Consider the following 22,479-nt stretch of genomic DNA (forward strand, 5'->3'; position numbering starts at 1 on the left):
ACAGTGCATTAAAAAGCAGAGACATCACTTTTCTGACAAAGGTCAGTATAGTCAAATGGTGAGAGTTGTACCATAAAGAAGGCTGAGAGCCAAAAAATTGATGCATTCAAATTGTGGTGCTGGAGAAGATGGTTGAGGTTCCCTTGGACAGCAAGGAGATCAAGCCAGTTAATTCTAAAGGAAATCAATCCTGAGTATTCTTTAGAAGGACTGATGGTGAAGCTGAAGCTCCAACACTTTGGACAGGGAAAGCTGAATTGCTGGGGTCCGTGGGGTTGTGAAGAGTCACACATGACTTGGCAACAGAACAACAGTAACATATACAGGTATGTATATACACAGAGAAAGAAATATGACAGAAATGAAGACTAAATATGACTGAGAAAAAATATGACTGAAATATGACTGAAAACTATGCTGACATTTTAATAGTGATCGATATTGTTTATTGTAATTTGGGGTGACATTTCTTTATATTTTATACAGTTTCAGGTTAAAATAAGCTTGTTATTTGCTTTATAACTAGAAAAGCAATTGAAGCTGATTTAAGTAAAATACATAACCTTTGAGACAGCAATTACTCCTTTGATATTAGACCCTAGTGAAATATTTTCAAGGAAGATTAAACCTACATTCAAAAACATGTTCATTAAAATATTATTGAAATAAAGGAAAGATTGTAATTAATTTTAAGGTGTTGACTATGTAATTGTTAGCATATGATAGCATGGGCAAAGATGATTTTTCCACAGCATATTATGGTCAAAAGAGGGCGTAGATAGGCAGAAGACTTGATTTCTTACATGAAACCCACCAGCAATGTAAACGTGGACACTGAGTTTTCTCCATCCCAGATACAATGGCTTAGTTTGGACAGTTGTATAAGGCAAAGTTTTCTCAACATTGTAACATCTTTCTGGTTCAGACCATTTTTATTTTGTTCCTAAAATTTAGAAGTTTCACCAGTAAATATAGAAGTGGAAATGAGACTTCATCTAAGTCTTGTGTTCATAGATAAAACAGGAACTAAAATCCTTTGCATAGTTGATCCATTATCATATGCTAATCAAAGAAACTGAAACAAGTTTAGAAGAAAAGAAATACGTTCCACCTTGGGGAAATACACAAAACTGGGGGAAAGAAACATGTAGGAATTAGACACAAGCCTGACACTAACAGTAGGAAAGTTCACCAGACCATTTTCCTTTCAGCCGAACTCAGTTCAGAAATCTCAAATTTCTTAACTAGACTACGCCTCCTTTAAGTCCCCACTCCTTATAATTGATAATCATTAATTAAGTAGAAGTCCATCTCTGGAGAAAAACAAAGGATAGAAATATTGTCAGTTTCTGAAGTCATGAGGTGAATTTGCAAATCCCAGCCCCAGTTTCTTCTTCCCCAGAGTGGGCTGACAGTAGTCCTCATAGGTTTTGTTTTATGAGAATTAAAAGTTATACAGAATATAACAGCCTAACACTGTGTCTGACACACAGTGGTTTCCACAATTTTTTTTAAAATTATTATTAACCTATGGCATGTGCAGTCACAATCAAGGCCAATTTCATGGGCAGGCAATCTGTGCAGTCACACACAAAACCACAGTCAGAGAAACTCCCATGCTTGAATTCATGCTTTGCTGTTACCAACTTGAAATTCTTAATAATTTTTTAACGAGAGGCTTCAAATGTTCACTTTGCATTTGGTCTCCCCAGTTACATAGCTGGTGTTGGTCAAGAAAAGAGAGCCCATATTATACAGAGTAAAATAAGTCAGAAGGAGAAAAACACATATATATATGGAAGCATATCTATGGAATCTAGAAAGATGGCACTGATAAATCTATTTGCAGGACAGCAATGAGACACAGACTCAGAGAACTGACATGCAGACCCAGCGAGGGAAGGAGAGGGTAAGCCAAACCGAGACAGCAGCCCTGAAAACACATGCACTGTGAAATTGATAGCCAGTGGGAATTTGCCGTGTGACAAAAAAAAAAAAAAAAAATCCCTGCTCTGTGACCACCCAGGGGGTGTGAGGGAGAGGAGAGGGGAGGGAGGCTGAGGAGGGAGGGGACATATGCACATCCATGACTGATCCATGGTGATATATGGCAAAAACTAACACAATATTGTAGAGCAGTTATCCTCCCATTAAAAATAAATATTTTTTAAAAGTAAATAAAATCATACATATCACAACAACCACAAAAAGAATCATTTGACTTTATCAATGCAATTTAATTATTTTGACTAGTCATAGTACTATTTTATGCATTCTCATTCATCTATACTCCATGGCTGTTAATGAAACTTATGGCTGCTCTTTTTACATAATCTCTCTAGGGTAAGGAAGCATATGATACATATAGGGTGCCTTATGGATCCAATCTGATTTCAAAAAAGCACAGTCTTCACTTTGATCAAAATGATTTAAAATCCTGAAGATTTATGGCAATTTTTGAGAAAGACAATTTATAATTTATTACATGGACTGACGGATGTTGAAAGCACCTTGTAATTCACACAGTGTTATGCTAAAAGTACTCCAGTTACTTAATTAGCCACAACATAAAAAAGATGTATGCAATTTCAGGTGGCAAAACAGCAAACTTGCAAATTAGACATTATAGGAAGGCACAATTGTAGAGGCTTCTGCAAAGTCATCAAACTGGATTCTAATTAGTAGTAGAGTCCACTTTCATCACTTGAAAATATCTACTCCTGTATGTGTGTTTTTATAGAACCCACTTTGTTAAAAGCAGAATTCAGTAAAGGGCAGAACATCTTATCTGCCTCATTTAAGTTGTAAAGGATCAAGATCAGATTTTTGAATTGGATCTGACAAGAAATTGATGGCAAGTACAGAAGAGAGGTGTATTTAGTTCTGTTAGAAATCCATAGTGAATGATTTTTTAGGAGCTTCTTTCTAGGTCAGCACTTTCGGTTTTTCAAAGTTCCAGTTAAAATGTGCTGCTAGCATTAAGATACTAAATGGTATTAATCAGAACATTTTTCAAATATATTCCATACTCCACAGCTGTGAATTAATGTCTATATCCCAAAAACTTTTTTTTTCAATTCCTCAATGTATATAAATTATAAACAAATGTGATGATATCTGAACAAATAACCTGAATGACAATAATTCTTCTGGCAATTCCCAGGAATAATCAGCTACTGAAATGAAGTAACAGCTGTTCACTAGCGCTGTCATAAAACGCACTACTCTTTTAAAAGGAGAAGATAACAGATAGATAAAAACACTATTACACATCTTGCAGCATTTTTTTGCCTAGCATGTTTCAGACAAGTAGTAGGAATATTAAAACATTTATTCAGTGACCTTTCAATCCATGCCTACAGAAGCAATCTAAATGGGTTAACCAATGGGATATATGAAGAGGAGTAGAATGACCGATGTTTACACCTTACATGTGTGTGCTACATTGCTTCAGCTGTGTCTGACTCTCTGTGACCCTATGGACTATAGCTTACAAGGTTCCTCTGTCCATGATTCTCAAGGCAAGAAGACTGGAGTGGGTTGCCATGCCATCCTCCAGAGGATCTTCCCAGCCCAGGGATTGAACCCAAGTCTCTTGATTCTCCTGCATTGGCAGGCAGGGGATGTACCACTAGCGCCCCTAGGAAGCCACTTACACCTTACAACTCATAACAGATGTTTCTGTATGAAAATTGGCAATTGGGATTGATTCAATTTTTAACGTTCATCATATGATTGCTACATTCAAATTGCAGTGAAATGCAGTATGAAGATTAGAGTGCTGAGAACAAAATATGAACAAGGCATATCAAAATATGGAAAGGTTTTAAAAATAAGGCAATATTAAACACAAAAGTAACTCAAAATTTGTTTTTGTTGTTCAGTTGCTCAGTCATGTCTAACACTTTGCGACCCCAAGGGGTGCAGCATGCCAGGCTTCCCTGTCTTTCACTATCTCCCAGAGTTTGCTCAAATTCATGTCCATTGAATCAGTGATACATCTCATCGTCTGTCCTCCCCTTCTCCTGCTTTCAATCTTTCCCACCATCAGGGGCTTTCCCAAGGTGTTGATTAATTATATCAGGTGGCCAAAGCATTGGAGCTGCAACTTCAGCATAAGTCCTTCCAATGAATATTCAGGGTTGATTTCCTTTAGGATTGATTGGTTTGATCTCATTGCAGTCCAAGGAACTCCCAAGAGGCTTTTCCAGCACCATAATTTGAAAGCATCAATTCTTCAGCATCCAGCTTTCTTATGATCCAACTCTCACATCCATACATGACTGTTGAGAAAACCATAGCCTTGACTAGACAGACCTTTGTCGGCAAAGTGATGCTCTACTTTTTAATACTCTGTCTAGGTTTGTTATAGCTTTTCTTCCAAGTGGTAAGCATCTTTTAATTTTATGGCTACAGTCATGATGATGAAATTTCCACAGGACTGGGAAACAGAGACTCTCGGAGGGCACAAACAAAGCCTTGTGTTCAACAGGACCCAGGGGAAAGGAGCAGTGATGCCCTCAAAAGACTGAGCCAGACCTGCCTGTGGGTGTTTGGGAGTCTCGGGCAGAGACGTGGGTCGACAGTGGCCTGCTGAGGAGTCACGGACACTGACAGAAGCTGTCCTGGGAGGCGCAGTGTGCTGGCCTAAGTCCTTTGAAGTAGGTCACCATTGCGCCTACCATGGTTTGGCCTCAGGTTAAACTATAGGAAGGCAATACAGCCCTACCCCTCAGAAGAAAATAGAAGGAACTTGCCCACCAGAACAAGACCTAGTTTTCCCCACAGTCAGTCCCTCTCATCTATGAGATAGAGAAGACTCCCGAAGTGTTGAAGACTCTTGAATCCCTTGGACTGCAAGGAGATCCAACCCGTCCATCCTAAAGGAAATCAGCCCTGGGTGTTCACTGGAAGAACTGATGTTGAAGCTGAAACTCCAATACTTTGGCCACCTGATGAGAAGAACTGACTCCTTTGAAAAGACCCTGATTCTGGGAAAGATTGAAGGCAGGAGGAGAAGGGGATGACAGAGGTTGAGATGATTGGATGGCATCACCTACTTGATGGACATGAGTTTGAGCAAGCTCCGGGAGTTGGTGATGGACAGGGAAGCCTGGTGTGCTGCAGTCCATGGGGTCGCATGGAGTTAGACACAACTGAGCTACTGAACTTGGTCCTTCCCATCAAGAATCTTGAGCAAACCTCTTATCCTCATCCATCAGAGGACAGACAGAATGAAAACCACAATCACAGAAAAATCTGACCAAAATGATCACATGGAACTCAAAACAGTAATTTAAAAGAAAAGAGCATTCTTTGATAAAATATATATCTATAACTGGATCACTTTGCTGTATACTTGAAGCTAGCACAATATTGCAAATTAAAGCTTCCTTAATATAAGTGGATAATTAATAAGTAAATAAGCATACTCAAAAAAAAAAAAAAGAATAGCATTTTTCATGTAGGTCCTATGTCATTGTTTTATTTTTTAAAATTGCTTCTAGGTTTTTTTTTTTTTTTTCCCTCTCTTATTTTGACAAGGATATTGCTCTATTTCCATTTTTTGTTATTGGTAGTATAGATAAAATTTGATTGTTTTGTACATTTACTTTATATTCAGTCATCTTACTAAATATTTTTTATTCATTCCAACAGATTTTTATTTTTTTTCCAACAGATTTTTAAATGAGTTTGGAATATAATATACATGCAACCATACCAACTCTGAGCAAAAACATTATTTTTTTATTATTCAATATTGAATTTACCAATTGGTTTTTCACATCTTATGCATATTCTGTCCTTGAACAGTCTACTTTCAACAGTTACCATACTGACTACTTCTATCTTATTCTGAACTAACAAGCAGCATTTTTATTATTTCTTTAATGATGTTGTCTTGTTTTTAGTTTTGGTTAAGATTTTCTTATATCTCCTTAGTTTCCATCTAGTCTTATTTTCCTTAGCTTTTAAGTTAGTAGTGCTAGTTAAAATAAATTTATTTTTGGTTTCTGTTGCTAAATCATGTGGATTTTTCCTTAATGTATGTTGAATTTTTAAGGGATAGTGATTTTTAAAAAATGACTCATTACAAAGGAAAGAAAAGTTGATCCTTGATTTTCATTACATGAAAAAGGGCACTCTGAGTGATTTAAGCTATTAATGTGCATGATAAAAATATAATAAATCAAATATAGAATAACATTTTATAACTCTGGAACAAAAATATACCCAAAGAAAACCTATTTTTTAAAGATAAATGTTAATAGACACAAACATAGAAAAAAATAAGGATATTGGTTTCATGTAGTAGGTGATGACAAAGTTGACAAATATAAAGATAATTGTAACATTAAAAACCAACAAGAGATCTTTTAGAGAAATAACCTATACATGCATCTGACAGTTCAGCAATCTCAAACCTAGTTATGTCCTGGAGAATTACTGATTACTAAATATACATACACAAACAGGTTCATTGTAGGTTTGTCTATGCAGGTTGGAAATTGGACTGCGCAGAAGAGCTCCAGCTGTGACGGACCGCGCAGAAGCAAGCCGGTGAAGAGCTACCCCTGGCCCAAGGTCAGGGGTGGCGACCGAGAAAAGCTACCCCACGTCCAAGGAGCGGCGGCTGCGCAGGTGCAGTACGACCGAGAGGAGCTGCTCCACGTCCAAGGTCAGGAGGGGCGGCCGTGAGGAGATTCCCCTCGTCCAAGGTAAGGAGCAGCGGCTGCGCTGTGCTGGAGCAGCCGTGAAGAGATACCCCACATCCGAGGTAAGAGAAACCCAAGTAAGATGGTAGGTGTTGTGAGAGGGCATCAGAGGGCAAACACACTGAAACCATAATCACAGGAAAGCTAGCCAACCTGATCACAGGACCACAGTCTTGTCTAACTAAGCCATGTTGTGTGGGGCCACCCAAGACGATCAGGTCATGGTGGAGAGGTCTGACAGAATGTGGTCCACTGGAGAAGGGAATGGCAAACCACTTCAGTATTCTTGCCTTGAGAATCCCATGAACAGTATGAGAAGGCAAAATGATAGGACACTGAAAGAGGAACTCCCCAGGTCGGTAGGTGCCCAATATGCTACTGGAGATCAGTGGAGAAATAACTCCAGAAAGAATGAAGGGATGGAGCCAAAGCAAAAACAACACCCAGTTGTGGATGGAACTGGTGATAGAAGCAAGGTCCGATGCTGTACAGAGCAATATTGCATAGGAACCTGGAATGTTAGGTCCATGAATCAAGGCAAATTGGAAGTGGTCAAACAGGAGATGATAAGAATGAATGTCTACATTCTAGGAATCAGCGAACTAAAATGGACTGGAATGGGTGAATTTAACTCAGATGATCATTATATCTACTACTGTTTGCAGGAATTCCTTAGAAGAAATGGAGTAGCCATCATGGTCAACAAGAGTCCGAAATGCAGTACTTGGAGGCAATCTCTAAAACAACAGAATGATCTCTGCTCATTTCGAAGGCAGACCAGCCAATATCAAGGTAATCCAAGCCTATGCCCCAACCAGTAATGCTGAAGAAGCTGAACTTGAACAGTTCTATGAAGACCTAGAAGACCTTTTATAACTAACACCCAAAATAGGCGTCCTTTTCATTATAGGGGACTGGAATGCAAAAGTAGGAAGTCAAGAAACACCTGGAGTAACAGGCAAATTTGGCCTTGGAGTACAAAATGAAGCAGGGCAAAGGCTAATAGAGTTTTGCCAAGAGAACGCTCTGGTCATAGCAAACACCTTTTTCCAACAACACAAGAGAAGACTCTACACATGGACATCACCAGATGGTCAATACCAAAATCAGATTGATTATATTCTTTGCAGCCAAAGATGGAGAAGCTCTATACAGGCAGCAAAAGCAAGACTGGGAGCTGACTGTGGCTCAGGTCATGAACTCCTTATTGCCAAATTCAGACTTAAATTGAAGAAAGTAGGGAAAACCACTAGAACATTCAGATATGACCTAAATCTAACCCCTTCTGACTATACAGTGGAAGTGAGAAATAGATTTAAGGGACTAGATCTGATACACAGAGTGCCTGATGAACTATGGATGCAGGTTCATGACATTGTATAGGAGACAGGGATCAAAACCATCCCCATGGAAGAGAAATGCAAAAAGGCAAAATGGTTGTCTGAGGAGGCCTTACAAATAGCTGTGAAAAGAAGAGAAGTGAAAAGCAAAGCAGAAAATGGAAGATATACCCATTTGAATGCAGAGTTCCAAAGAATAGCCAGGAGAGATAAGAAAGACTTCCTCAGCGATCAATGCAAAGAAATAGAGGAAAACAACAGAATGGGAAAGACTAGAGATATATTCAAGAAAATTAGAGATACCAAGGGAACATTTCATGCAAGGATGGGTTTGATAAAGGACAGAAATGGTATGGACCTAACAGAAGCAGAAGATATTCAGAAGAGGTGGCAAGAATACTTAGAAGAACTGTGCAAAAAAGATCTTCATGACCCAGATAATCACAATGGTGTGATCGCTTACCTAGAGCCAGCATCACTATGAACAAAGCTAGTGGAAGTGATGGAATTCCAGTTGAGCTATTTCAGATCCTGAAAGATGATGCTGTGAAAGTGCTCCACTCAATATGCCAGCAAATTTGGACAACTCAGCAGTGGCCACAGGACTGGAAAAGGTCAGTTTTCATTCCAGTCCCAAAAAAAGGCAATCCTAAAGAATGCTCAAAGCACCGCACAATTGCACTCATCTCACATGCTAGTAAAGTAATGCTCAAAATTCTCCAAGCAAGGCTTCAGCAATACATGAACAGTGAACTTCCAGATGTTCAAGCTGGTGTTAGAAAAGTCAGAGGAACCAGAGATCAAATTGCCAATATCTGCGGGATCATTGAAAAGGCAAGAGAGTTCCAGAAAAAACATCTATTTCTGCTTTATTGACTATGCCAAAGCCTTTGACTGTGTGGATCACAATAAACTATGGAAAATTTTGAAAGAGATGGGAATACCAGACCACCTGACCCACCTCTTGAGAAACCTATATGCAGTTCAGGAAGCAACAGTTAAACTGGACATGGAACAACAGACTGGTTCCAAATAGGAAAAAGAGTACGTCAAAACTATATATTGTCACCCTGCTTATTTAACTTATATGCAGAGTACATCATGAGAAATGCTGGCTGGAAGAAGCACAAGCTGAAATCAAGATTGCTTGGAGAAATATCAATAACCTCAGATATGCAGATGACACCACCCTTATGGCCAGAAGTGAAGAGGAACTAAAAAGCTTCTTGATGAAAGTGAAAGAGGAGAGTGAAAAAGTTGGCTTAAAGCTCAACATTCAGAAAACTAAGATCATGGCATCTGGTCCCATCACTTCGTGGGAAATAGATGGGGAAACAGTGGAAGCAGTATCAGACTTTATGTTTTTGGGCTCCAAAAATCACTGCAGATGGTTATCGCAGCCGTGAAATCAAAAGACGCTTACTCCTTGGACGGAAAGTTATGACCACCCTAGATAGCATATTAAAAAGCAGAGACATTACTTTGCCAGCAAAGGTCCGTCTAGTCAAGGCTATGGTTTTTCCAGCGGTCATGTATGGATGTGAGAGTTGGACTGTGAAGAAAGCTGAGCGCCAAAGAATTGATGCTTTTGAACTGTGGTGTAGGAGAAGACTCTTGAGAGTCCCTTGGACTGCAAGGAGATCCAACCAGTCCATCCTAAAGCAGATCAGTCTTGGGTGTTCATTGGAAGGACTGATGCTGAAACTGAAACTCCAGTACTTGGCCACCTCATGCGAAGAATTGACTCATTGGAAAAGACCCTGATGCTGGGAGAGATTGGAGGCAGGAGGAGAAGGGGACGACAGAGGATGAGATGGCTGGATGGCATCACCGACTTGATGGACATGAGTTTGAGTAAACTCTGGGAGTTGATGATGGGCAGGGAGGCCTGGCATGCTGCGATTCATGGGGTTGCAAAGAGTCGGACACGACTGAGCCACTGAACTGAACTGAATAGTTGTCTATCACTAAGAGAAGAGATAGAAAAAGTATTGTCGTTGCTTATGGTAAACTACATGGTGATATGTAAATTAGATGGCTAGTAGGAAGTTGCTGTATAATCCAGGGAGCTCAGCCTGGCCGTCTGTAACAACCTAGAGGGCTGGACTGGGGTGTGGGAGGGAGAGAGGTTCAAGAGAGAGGGGGTGTATGTATATTAATGGCTGATTCAGGTTGTTGTATGGCAGAAACCAACACAACATTGTAAAGAAATTATCTTCCAGCTAATTTTTTTTTTTTTTTAATACCTAATAAGAGTTAAAATGCCATGGACTAGATGGGTATATGAAATGGATTGGGCTCAAAATCGGAACTGAGTTTTACAAGAATCTATCACTAAAAGGGATTTATAGAAATATGCAATTAAAATTTGTACATTTAAAACAACACTGTAGGGAACTGCCCTCTTGGTCCCGTGGTTAAGAATCTGCCTGCCAATGTAAGGAACATGAGTTCAGTCACTGGTCCAGGAAGATCCTACTTGCCACAAAACAACTAAATCTACACACCTCACCTACTGAGCCCATGCACGTTCTCTGCAACAAGAAAAGTCACTGCAGGGAGAAGCCCACACACCACAACTTAGAGTAGCCCCCACTCGCCACAACTGCACAAAGTCTGCACACAACAAAAACCCAAGGCAGCCAAAATTAAATATTCTTAAAAGCAACACTATATGATTTTTGTAATGTATGCTTCAAATATATCACAGATCACAACATACACAGATCATAGCATAAAACATGGAAAGGAAAGCAGAAGGATCTGCTTAGCTGAATATCAGGGCTGAGGAGTGAATTTCCTCCTATAAAGTTTGGACAGAGTTTTTTATAAAATATTTGAGTGCTATTTATTTAGTTATTTGAGGAATTCTTTAAAAATCTTTTATCTTACAGAACAGTTTTAAGAATAGTACAAATAACTCTTGTATCTGCAATCCTCCATTATCCAGAGTCCCCAGTATTTGGGATTTTACCATATTTGACCTTATCAATCATTCATCAGTCACTCATCAATTTGTATTTTTGTATGTATTTCCTAGGGAGAACACTCTCTCATAAACCACAATACAACCATCAATACCAAGAAAGTAATATTAGTTTAATACTACAGTCTGATTTATAGATCTCATTCAAATTTTGCTGGTATTTCCAATGGCCTTTATAGATTAGAATCTAACATAAGATCATGAGTGGCATGTAGTTGTCACAACTCTCTGTTCTCCTTCAATCAAGAGGAATTTCTTAGACCTTTCTTGTTTTTCATAACCTTGACATTTTTTAAAGAATATTTTTTAATAAACCAGTGATCTTTAGAATGTATCTAAAATTGAGTAGCTCTGCTATTTTCTCATGTCTAGTCAAGTAATGTAACCAAGGTAGGAACACCGCAGAAGGGTTGCTGTGTTCTTCTCAGCATACCACTTTAAGACGCACACTCAGTAAATGTCAATCTATAATCACTTGATATAAGGGTGTATGTTTGCCAGATTTCTCTGCTACTAAGTGATCATTATTAGTTGGCATTCTATTGAATTAGTATTCTGCACCATTATTTTGTTCATACATTTATTCATTTACTTATTTATTTATATCACTTAAGTGCTATGGGTGAATTGTAGCCTCCTCAAAATTCATGGGCTGCTTTCCTAAACTTTGTACCTTAGAATATGATTGTATTTGGAGACAGGATCTATACAGAAGTAAGTTAAAATCAGGTCATTTCAGTTGACCCTAATTCAGTATGATTGGTATTCTTATAAGAAGAGGAAATGTGGAAACGATTGAACACAGAAGGAAAGGCATGTGAGGGCATGGGGAAAAGACAGCCATCTACAAACAGAAGAAATAGGCCTGGAACCTCTGTGGTTCTCAAAAGGAACCAACCGTGCCCACATCTTGGTCCTGGACTTCAAGTGCCCAGATTGTGAAAGAATAAATGCACGCTCTTTAAGCCATCAAGTTTTGGTACTTTGTCATGGAAGCCCTAGCAAACTAATACATCAAAGACTCATGGATTTGACTAAAATATGTTATCATTTATTTTAACCCTTACATTAAATCTCATATTTCAGATTTCATCAGTCGTAGCCTCTTAAAGCTGGTTTTCTGGGGTTTTTTTTAAGACTTCCTCATTCATTCACTGACTCAATGGACCTGAATATGAAGCAAACTCCAGGAGAGAGTGAAGGACAGGGAAGCCTGGAGTGCTACAGTCCACAGGGTCTCAAAGAGTCAGACACGACCTAGCAACTGAACAACAACAGCAATGTTCATGGAATACTTAATTTGTGGCACAATAAAGTTTCTCAGGCCTATCTTATATATATATATATATGTTTTTACTTGGATCTAGAATTTGTAGTTCTTTCTAGTGGAGAACTTGCTCCAAAACCATGATCAACGCTTACCTATGCACTGGGTTACTGATATAATGCTACTCCCAAGACAATTTTTATTTAGAGAAGCTTAGGAATATATTTATATGTGCACATCATCATTTTCTTTCCACACACACAAACACACACCAAATGTATACATTAATATTTATATATAAATATATGTATTTCTTTTCATAGTTTTATTTTATTTGTGAAAAATTGTAATACTATCTTTGATCAGCAGACTCCATGATGGTCCCCAAATATGTATCTCACCTTGGTTCTCACTCACACTCTCTAGATCACAGACCTTGTGAGAAGACAACTTCAGGGTTATCAGAATGCCCCTTGCTGATGCCCACCTGAATGCCCTTGGAAGTGGACTGCCTCATTTTCTGATGGTGTGTTCAGATGAGATGTTAGCCTAGACCCACAGCTTGACTGCAACCTTATGAGAGACTTAGGGCCAGAAGAGCAAAGCTTAGTCAAAATCAGGTTTCTGACTTTTAGCAAATGTGAAATAATAAGGGCTCATTGTTTTAAAACACAAAGTACTGTGGTGATTTTTTTATGCAGCAATAGACAATTAAGAGGGTTTTCCAGTTGACCCAGTGGTAGAGAATTCACCTGCCAATGCAGGAGACTCAGGAGATGTGGGTTTGATCCCTGGGTCTGGAAGATCCCCTAGAGAAGGGAATGGCAACCCACTCTAGTATTCTTGTCTGGAGAATCCCATGGACAGAGAAGCCTGGCAGGGTACAGTCCATGGGGGTCACAAAGAGTCAGACACGACTGAGCAACTGAATACACAGATAACTAATACACAAAATTCCCGACTTATAATAGTTTGAATTACACTTTTTTGATGTTATAATGGTGCCAAAGTGATGCACATGTACTTGAAACCATACTTCGCATTTTGAATTTTGGTATTTTTCCAGGTTAGCCATAGGCCTTAGGATACTTGCTCAAGATGCTGAGCAGGGCAGCAGCTGCAGGTCTCGGTCAGCCCCACAGGAACTAAGACAAACAGCCAATAGACTGAGAACCCTACTGGACCCAGACAGCCATTCTGGTTTTCATTTTCAGCACAGTATTCAAAAAATTTAATTAAATATTCAGAAGTTTGTTATAAAGTAAGTTTTGGATTAGATGATTTTGCCCAGACAGTCAGTTAGTTCAGTTGCTTAGTAGGGTCCAGCTCTTTGTGACCCCATGGACTGCAGCACACCAGGCCTCCCTGTCGATCACCAACTCCCAGAGTTTACTCAAACTCATGTCCATCAAGTCGGTGATACCATCCCACCATGTCATCCTCTGTCGTCCCCTTCTCCTCCAGCCTTCAATCATTGCCAGCATCAGGGTCTTTTCAAATGAGTCAGTTCTTCACATCAGGTGGCCAAAATATTAGAGTTTCAGCTTCACATCCATCCTTCCAGTGAATATTCAGGACTGATCTCCTTTAGGATGGACTAGTTAGATCTCCTTGCAGTCCAAGGGGCTCTCAAGAGTCTTCTCCAACACCACAGTTCAAAAGAATCAATTCTTCGGTGCTCAGTTTTCTTTACAGTCCAACTCTCACACCATACATGACCACTGGAAAAACTATAGCTTTGACTAGATGGACCTTTGTTGGCAAAAAATGTCTCCACTTTTTAATACACTGTCTAGGTTGGTCATAACTTTCCTTCCAAGGAGCAAGCGTCTTTTAATTTCACGGCTGCAGTCACCATCTGCGGTGATTTTGGAGCCCCCCCCCCAAAAAGTCTCTCACTGCTTCCCCATCTATTTCCCATGAAGTGATGGGACTAGATGCCATGATCTTAGTTTTCTGAATGTTTTAAGTTTTAAGCTTAAATGTTTTCTGAATGTTTTCTGAGTTTTAAGCTAACTTTTTCACTCTCCTCTTTCACTTTCATGAAGAGGTTCTTTAGTACTTCTTCACTTTCTGCCATAATGGTGGTGTCATCTGCATATCTGAGGTTATTGATATTTCTCCCTGCAATCTTGATTCCAGCTTGTGCTTCATCTAGCCCAGCATTTCTCATGATTCACTCTGCATATAAGTTAAATAAGCAGGGTGACAATATACAGCCTTGACGTACTCCTTTCCCAATTTGGAACCAGTCTGTTGTTCCATGTCCCATTCTAACTGTTGCTTCTTGATCTGCATACAGATTTCTCAGGTAGCAGATAAGGTGGTCTGGTATTCCTGTCTCTTTCAGAATTTTCCACAGTTAGTTGTGATCCACACAGTCAAAGGCGTTGGCATAATCAATAAAGCAGAAATAGATGTTTTTCTGGAACTCTCTTGCTTTTTCAATGATCCAGTGGATATTGGCAATTTGATCTCTGATTCCTCTGCCTTTTCTAAAGCCAGTTTGAACATCTGGAAGTTCACGGTTCATGTATTGCTGAAGCCTTGCTTGGAGAATTTTGAGCATTACTTTACTAGCATGTGAGATGAGTGCAATTGTGTGGTAGTTTGAGCATTCTTTGGGATTGCCTTTCTTTGGGATTGGAATGAAAACTGACCTTTTCCAGTCCTGTGGCCACTGCTGAGTTTTCCAAATTTGTTGGCATATTGAGTGGAGCACTTTCACAGCATCATCTTTTAGGGTTTGAAATAGCTCAACTGGAATTCCATCACCTCCACTAGTTTTGTTCATAGTGATGCTTCCTAAGGCCTTCTTGACTTCGCATTCCAGGATGTCTGGCTCTAGGTGAGTGAGCACATCGTCATGATTATCCGGGTAGTGAAGATCTTTTTTGTACAGTTCTTCTGTGTATTCCTGCTACTTCTTAATATTGCCTGCTTCTATTAGGTCCAAACCTTTTCTGTCATTTATCGGGCCCATCTTTGCATGAAATGTTTCGTTGGTAGCTCTACTTTTCTTGTAGAGATCTCTAGTCTTTCCCACTCTATTGTTTTCCTCTATTTCTTTGCATTGATCACTGAGGAAGATTTTCTTATCTCTCCTGCTATTCTTTGGAACTCTGCATTCAGATGGGTGTATCTTTCCTTTTCTCCTTTGCCCTTCACTTATCTTCTTTTCACAGCTATTTGAAGGAAGGCCTCCTCAGACAACCATTTTTCCTTTTTGCATTCCTGTAAGCTGACATAAGGTATGCTAAGCTTAGCTATCATGTTCAGTGAAAGTGAAAGCATTAGTCACTCAGTCATTTCCAATTTTTTGTGACCCTATGGACTGTAGCTTGCCATCCTCTGACAGTGAAATTCTCTAGGCAACAATGCTGGAGTGGGAAGCCAATCCCTTCTCCAGGGGATCTTCTTGACCCAGGGATGGAACCCATATCTCCTGCATTGCAGGCAGGGTCTTTACCAATTAAGCCACCAGGGAAGTTATCATCATGTTCAATAGCTTCTCTGTATCAAATGCATTTTCAACTTAAGATATTTTCAAGTTTAGATTTGCCTATCAGAATGTAACCCCAATTCCATCATAAGTCAAGGAAGAGCTACATATTACTGATAGCAAATTCAATGGTCATATCTTAATTACAAATATTTAGTGCATTCACATTTAATTTGAATATTCTACAATATAATATTTAAGTGCCTATATTTGGAATTATAAATGATAGGTGAAGCTAAACTTCTGCTTCTTTTTTGGATTTCCTTCCCAGTTAAGCAAACATTTTGGTTATCAATTATTTATGTAGTTCTGGAACTTTAAAAATATATATATAATGCTATGGGTTTGTCCCTTTGAGAAATGTTCTGTCTGATGAGTGTGCAGAGAGGTATAACTCATCTGTGAGGGTGATTTCAAGATGTCATAAAGGATCATGAGTGGTAGGGAGCAAGAAAGGAGAATGTAAAAGCTAATACACACAAGTGAAAATGTCCTTGTCTCCCTTTATAAAGTATTTAGTAGAATGACACTGAAAGGTTGTAAGTATGTGATGGCAAAGATTTGATAGTCTCAACTTTCCTTCAATCACAAATGAAAATTCTGCTAAGTCTCATTAGAAGTATTGTCTTTGTATTTTTGTCGTCAGTTTTCTTATTCTCCACAGCCACTGCTACATGTTTAAATCTACCTTTGCCATTTTATTGCTGGAAGTATTGCAATCATTTTCTATTTGGCTTTTACTTTTAAATTTACTCATTCTCCTACTTAGAAGACTTAAGTGTCTACTCAGATTCTTTGAGTTACAATACTAAGTCTTAGCTTGCTTTCCAAACAAAGGATGCCCTTTATTATTATTCACTCACTTACCTCTTCAGGTTCATTAACTACTTCATTCACACCAGCAACAAAACTTTGTCAAATGCAAGGAATTTCTTCAAGCTTCCTGTAGGGACTATAGTTTTGTGGATACATGTATTCTGCTAGCTTTGCTTGGAATTTCTCTCTGGTTACTCCATTTCTATCTGCCCTCATTCTTTAAAATCAGCTCCCATAATGCTCTCTTTCTCAGTCAATTCCAACTTTTCTGAGGTTCTCCTCTTCTGCACTTAAAGAGCATCCTTCCTGTAATGACGGTAAATGTAGTAGTGCCTACCTAGTGAAATCTGGGCGGGGGGGTGGGGGGTGGCTTAGGCCTATTCAAATTATCTGTGTTTATCTATAGTTGCATAACTAATTACCTGAAACACAGCAAATAGAAACAAGAAACATTTGTTATCTTATCATTTATGAGGGTCAGGAATTCAGGAGCGGCTGAGCCTAGTGATTCAGGTTCAGGTTCTCTCAGGAGGTCACCACCGAAGTGTGGGCTTGGGCTGAAGTTTTCTGATGGCAACACTTGAGCAGGAGGATTCTCTTCCAGAATAACCCACTCACTGTCATTTGAAAGGAGGACTCAGTTCTATCTAGGAACGGAAGACTTCAGGTCCTTGCAATGTGGCCCCTTCCAGAGTGATAACAGGAGTGCCCTCAGTACATGACAATTGGTTTCTCCCAAAGCAAACAATCTAAGAGCAAAACAAAACTGCAGTGTCTCCTATGACCTAGACCTGGAACTCTGACTACACTCTTTCCTCAATATTGCATTAGTTACACAGGTTACAGGATTGTATTTGTTATCTGGTGTGAGAGAAGACCACACAAGGGCATGAATCCAGGGAGGTGATGATCATTGTTGGCTATTATGAGTTTATAAAATTGAAAAACTTTAACATTACAGAAGACTATATTAATCATTTAATATCATCTTAGAGGGTTTCCCTGGTGGCTTGGATGGTAAAGTATTCTACAGTGCAGGAGACCTGGGTTGGGAAGATCCCCTGGAGAAGGAAATGGAAACCTACTCTGGTATTCTTGCCTGGAAAATTCCATGAACAGAGGAACCTGGGGGTGAGGGGTGCTACAGTGTATGGGAGTGCAAAGGGTTGGACATAACCGAGCAAATAATACTTTTACTTTCAATATTATCTTAGAATGTTCTGTTATTCTAATTTAATTGTAGAAGAAAATTTCCCCAATGATATTTGCCTTCATGGAGATCCCAATTTAAGATAAAAGACAATAATTAAACAGTAAGACTTTTCCATGACATATATATATATATATATATATATATATATATATGTATACATAAATACATGGCTTCCCCCAATGGTTTAGTGGCTAAAGAATTCACCTGCAATGCAGGAGACACAGGAGAGTCAGGTTTGATCCCTGGGTTGGGAAGATTCCCTGGAAGAGGAAACAGCAACCCATTCCACTATTCTTGCCTGAAAAGTCCCATAGACAGAGGAGCCTGCTGGCTACAATCCAGGGAGTCACAAAGTGCTGGACACGACTGAGATAGTAAGCACACACTCGTGTGTGTGTATATGTGTATGTTTTATACGTGTTTCATTTTTACTACTGTATTTTAATTTATGAGCAGTCATATATTTAAAGAAATAATTAATCATTTATGAAGAACAAATAAGAGGACAACATTTTCTTCTGAGTAGTTATATAGCCTTGAACCATCTATGGAACTTACTTGCGTTTCACCTTTGCCACCACCCAGATCAGTAATATAACGAATTGCCCCTCACATCTCATGAAACTATTACTATGTCAGTCAGTTCAGTCGTGTTTACTTAGTTGTGTTTGAGTCTTTGCGGCTCCATGGACTGCAGCTCACAGACTTCCCTGTCCATCACCATGTCCGAGAGCTTGCTCAAACTCGTGTCCATCGAGTCAGTGATGCCATCCAACCGTCTGATTCCTTGTTGTCCCCCTCTTCTCCCACCTTCAGTCTTTCCCAGCATCAGGGTCTTTTCCAGTGAGTCAGTTCTTCACATCAGGTGGCCAAAGTATTGGAGCTTCAGATTCAGTATCAGTCCTTCCAATGAATATTCAGGACTGATTTCCTTTAGGATGGATTGTTTTGATCTCCTTGCTGTCCAAGGGACTATCAAGTGTCTTCTCCAAAACCACAGTTCAAAAGCATCAACTCTTCAGTGCTCAGCTTTCTTTATTGTCCAAATCTCACGTCCATACGTGGCTATTGGAAAGGCCATAACTTTGACTAGATGGACCTTTGTTAGTAAAGTAATAGCTCTGTTTTTTAATATGTTGTCTAGGTTGGTCATAGCTTTTCTTCCAAGGGGCAAGTGTCTTTTAATTTCATGGATGCAGTCATCATCTACAGTGATTTTGGATCCCAAGAAAACAAAATCTGTCACTGTTTTCATTATTTTCCCGTCTATTTGCCATGAAGTGATGGGACCACATACCATGATCTTCATTTTATGAATGCTGAGTTTTGAGCCAGCTTTTCATTCTCTTCTTTCACTTTCATCAAGAGGCTTTTAGTGTTTTCTGCCATAAGTGTGGTGTCATCTGCATATCTAAGGTTATTGCTATTTCTTCCTGCAATCTTGATTATGAGTGTAAAGAAAGCTACTGATAACAAGCAGCATTAAAAAGTTAGATGACTATGGAAAGGTAGTGCTAGTCACTCAGGCATTCCAACTCTGCCACTCCCACCAGGATCCTCTGTCCATGGAATTCTCCAGGCGAGAATACTGGAGTCAGTTTCTATTTCCTTCTCCAGGGACTCTTCCTGATTCAGGAATCAAACCCAGGTCTGCATTGCAGGCAGACTCTTTTCTGACTGAGCCACCAGGGAAGCCCTATGACAAGGTAAGATGCCTTCGTTAACTGATTTGAGAACACATCTCATAAACGGTATTTGGATATGTGTGCATTACATATACATTACATACAAATGATAATCAATCTAGCTATTGTACAATGCTAGTTTCTGGTGACTTTTCACAAGGCACTCTTTTTTGCTACCAGATTAGCTCTTCAAAGAGGTAGATCCACAGTGCCACTTGTAAAGACACTATTGACTGTCAAGTACCACAAGTCTTTATTCAAGCTCAGTATAGAAGTGCAAATGAAATTGCAAGACTGGGGAGGTATGTAAAAGTACTAACTTTATCTACAAACCACAGAACATTTAAAAAGCCTTAAAATATTAGTCATATTAATCTATTTTAGAATGTAAAAGGCAAAAATTAAAGGCCATATATGAATGAAGCAAATTACCCATTTATTCAAATTTCAACTTATGGGCCTTTCAAGAAAAATAAAAATATCAATTGATAATATTTCAAGGCATTTATAATTAACACACAACTGAAAGAATGGGCAGATAAATTTCAGAGGGATTTCAAAGCAATTGCATCAGTTATGTGCAACATTTCCACAACAAACTGTGGAAAATTCTTAAATACCAGACCACCTTACCTGCCTCCTGAGAAATCTGTATGCAGGTCAAAATGCAATAGCTATAACTAGACATGGAACAATAGACTGGTTCAAAATTGGGGAAGGAGTATGACAAGGTTGTATATTGTCACCTTGTTTATTTAACTTATATACAAAGTATATCATGTGAAATGCCAGGCTGCATGAATCACAAGGTGGAATCAGGATTGCCAGAAGAAATATCAACAACCTCAGATACGTAAATGATACCACTCTAATGGCAGAAAATGAAGAGAAGCTAAAGAGTTTCTTGATAAGGTTGAAAAAGGAGAGTGAAAAGGTTGGCTTGAAACTCATGGCATCCGGTCCCATCACTTCATGGCAAATAGAAGGGGGAAAAGTGGAAGTAGTGACAAACTTTACTTTCTTGGGCTCCTAAATCCCTGCGGATGGTGACTGAGTCATGAAATTAAAAGATACTTGCTCCTTGGAAGGAAAGCTATGAGAAACCTGCTGCTGCTGCTACCAAGTCGCTTCAGTCGTGTCCGACATTGTGTGACCCCATAGACGGCAGCCCACCAGGCTACGCCGTCCCTGGGATTCTCCAGGCAAGAACACTGGAGTGGGTTCTCATTTCCTTCTCCAGTGCATGAAAGTGAAAAGTGAAAGTGAAGTCACTCAGTCGTGTCCGACTCTTCATGACCCCATGGACTGCAGCCTAGCAGGCTCCTCCATCCATGGGATTTTCCATGCAAGAGTACTGGAGTGGGGTGCCATTGCCTTCTCCGATGACAAACCTAGACAGAGCATTAAAAAGCAAAGACATCATTTTGCTGACAAAGATGTGTCTAGTCAAAGCTATGGTTTTTCCAATAGTCATGTATGTATGGATGTGAAAGTTGGACCATAAAGAAGGCTGAATGCTAGAGAATTGATACTTTTGAACCGTGGTGCTGGAGAAGACTCTTGAAAATTACTTGAACTGCAAGATCAAAGTAATCAGTCCTAAAGAAAATCAATCCTGAATATTCATTGGAAAGACTGATGCTGAAGCTGAAGCTCCAACACTTTGGCCACCTGATGTGACTAACAGACTCGTTGGGAAAGGCCCTGATTCTGGGAAAGACTTAAGGCAAAAGGAGAAGGGGCAGCATGGGTTGAGATGGTTAGATAGCATCACCAACTCAACCGACATGAATTCAAGCAAACTCCAGGAGATAGTGAAGGACAAGGGAGCTTGCCATGCCACAGTCCAAAGGGTCACAAAGAGTGGACACAAATGAACAGTTGAATAACAAGAACATCTGAAGTCATGTACTCATCTAGAAGGAAGATTTGACTCAGATCTTCACTTTATAAAGTATTTTTTAATGTATAAAGTGACCTATTATTAAACATCATTTATAATGATTTATCACTGGCAAATTAATTTGTTCCTACTTCAATTTTATTTAGAGAGAAAAGTAAGAAACCACTTGACTTACACAAAGATTTGTTGCCCTTAATTTGACTTATTATTGTTTTAAATACTTGAAATTTTTTTTAATATGGAATTTGTAACTATTTTTTTAAAGAAAAAGTTAGTTGAGGCAATGATGTTTTCCCCTTTTTCAAGGGGTTAGTCAAAATAAACCTTGTTTTTAAAAAATTGCTTAAAATAATCAGGACTGTATGGCTGATATAGAAACTGCAACCCAGATATGGTGTATTGTCAACACAAAATTTTTATGTCACTGCCTTAGCACCCTTGCTGTGAGTGACTAGCGAACTAACTGATAATAAATCTAGAAGGAAAGTAACCCAGCTTTCTCAATGGTGAAATTATTATTAATGTCTCCCACCATAATTTGTAAGGCAAATAATGTTGTTTTAGGAGAAAAGGTTGGAAAACAGAAGACTAGTAACATGTACTAAGCATCATTGACTGGATTTTTACCAGATCTTAAGAAAGAGATGATTTCAAAAAGAACTGAATATTTCCAAGAAGAGAAGAAAAAAGAAAAATCAAAATTCAGAAACTTGAAGATTTAGAAAATACAAATATAACTCAATGCTGTTCAGTTCAGTTTAGTTGCTCAGTCATGTCTGGCCCTTTGTGATCCCATGGACCGCAGCACGCCAGGCCTCTCTGTCCATCACCAGCTCCCGGAGTCCACCCAAACACATGTCCATCGAGTCTGTGATGCCATCCAACCATCTCATCCTCTGTTGTCCCCTTCTCCTCTTGCCCCCAATCTTTCCCAGCATTAGGGTCTTTTCAAATGAGTCAACTCTTCGCAACGGGTGGCCAAACTATTGGAGTTTCAGCTTCAGCATCAGTCCTTCCAATGAACACCCAGGACTGATCTCCTTTAGGATGG

This window comes from Cervus canadensis, chromosome 9 (genome assembly GCF_019320065.1).
Source record: "Cervus canadensis isolate Bull #8, Minnesota chromosome 9, ASM1932006v1, whole genome shotgun sequence".
Taxonomy (NCBI): Eukaryota; Metazoa; Chordata; class Mammalia; order Artiodactyla; family Cervidae; genus Cervus; species Cervus canadensis.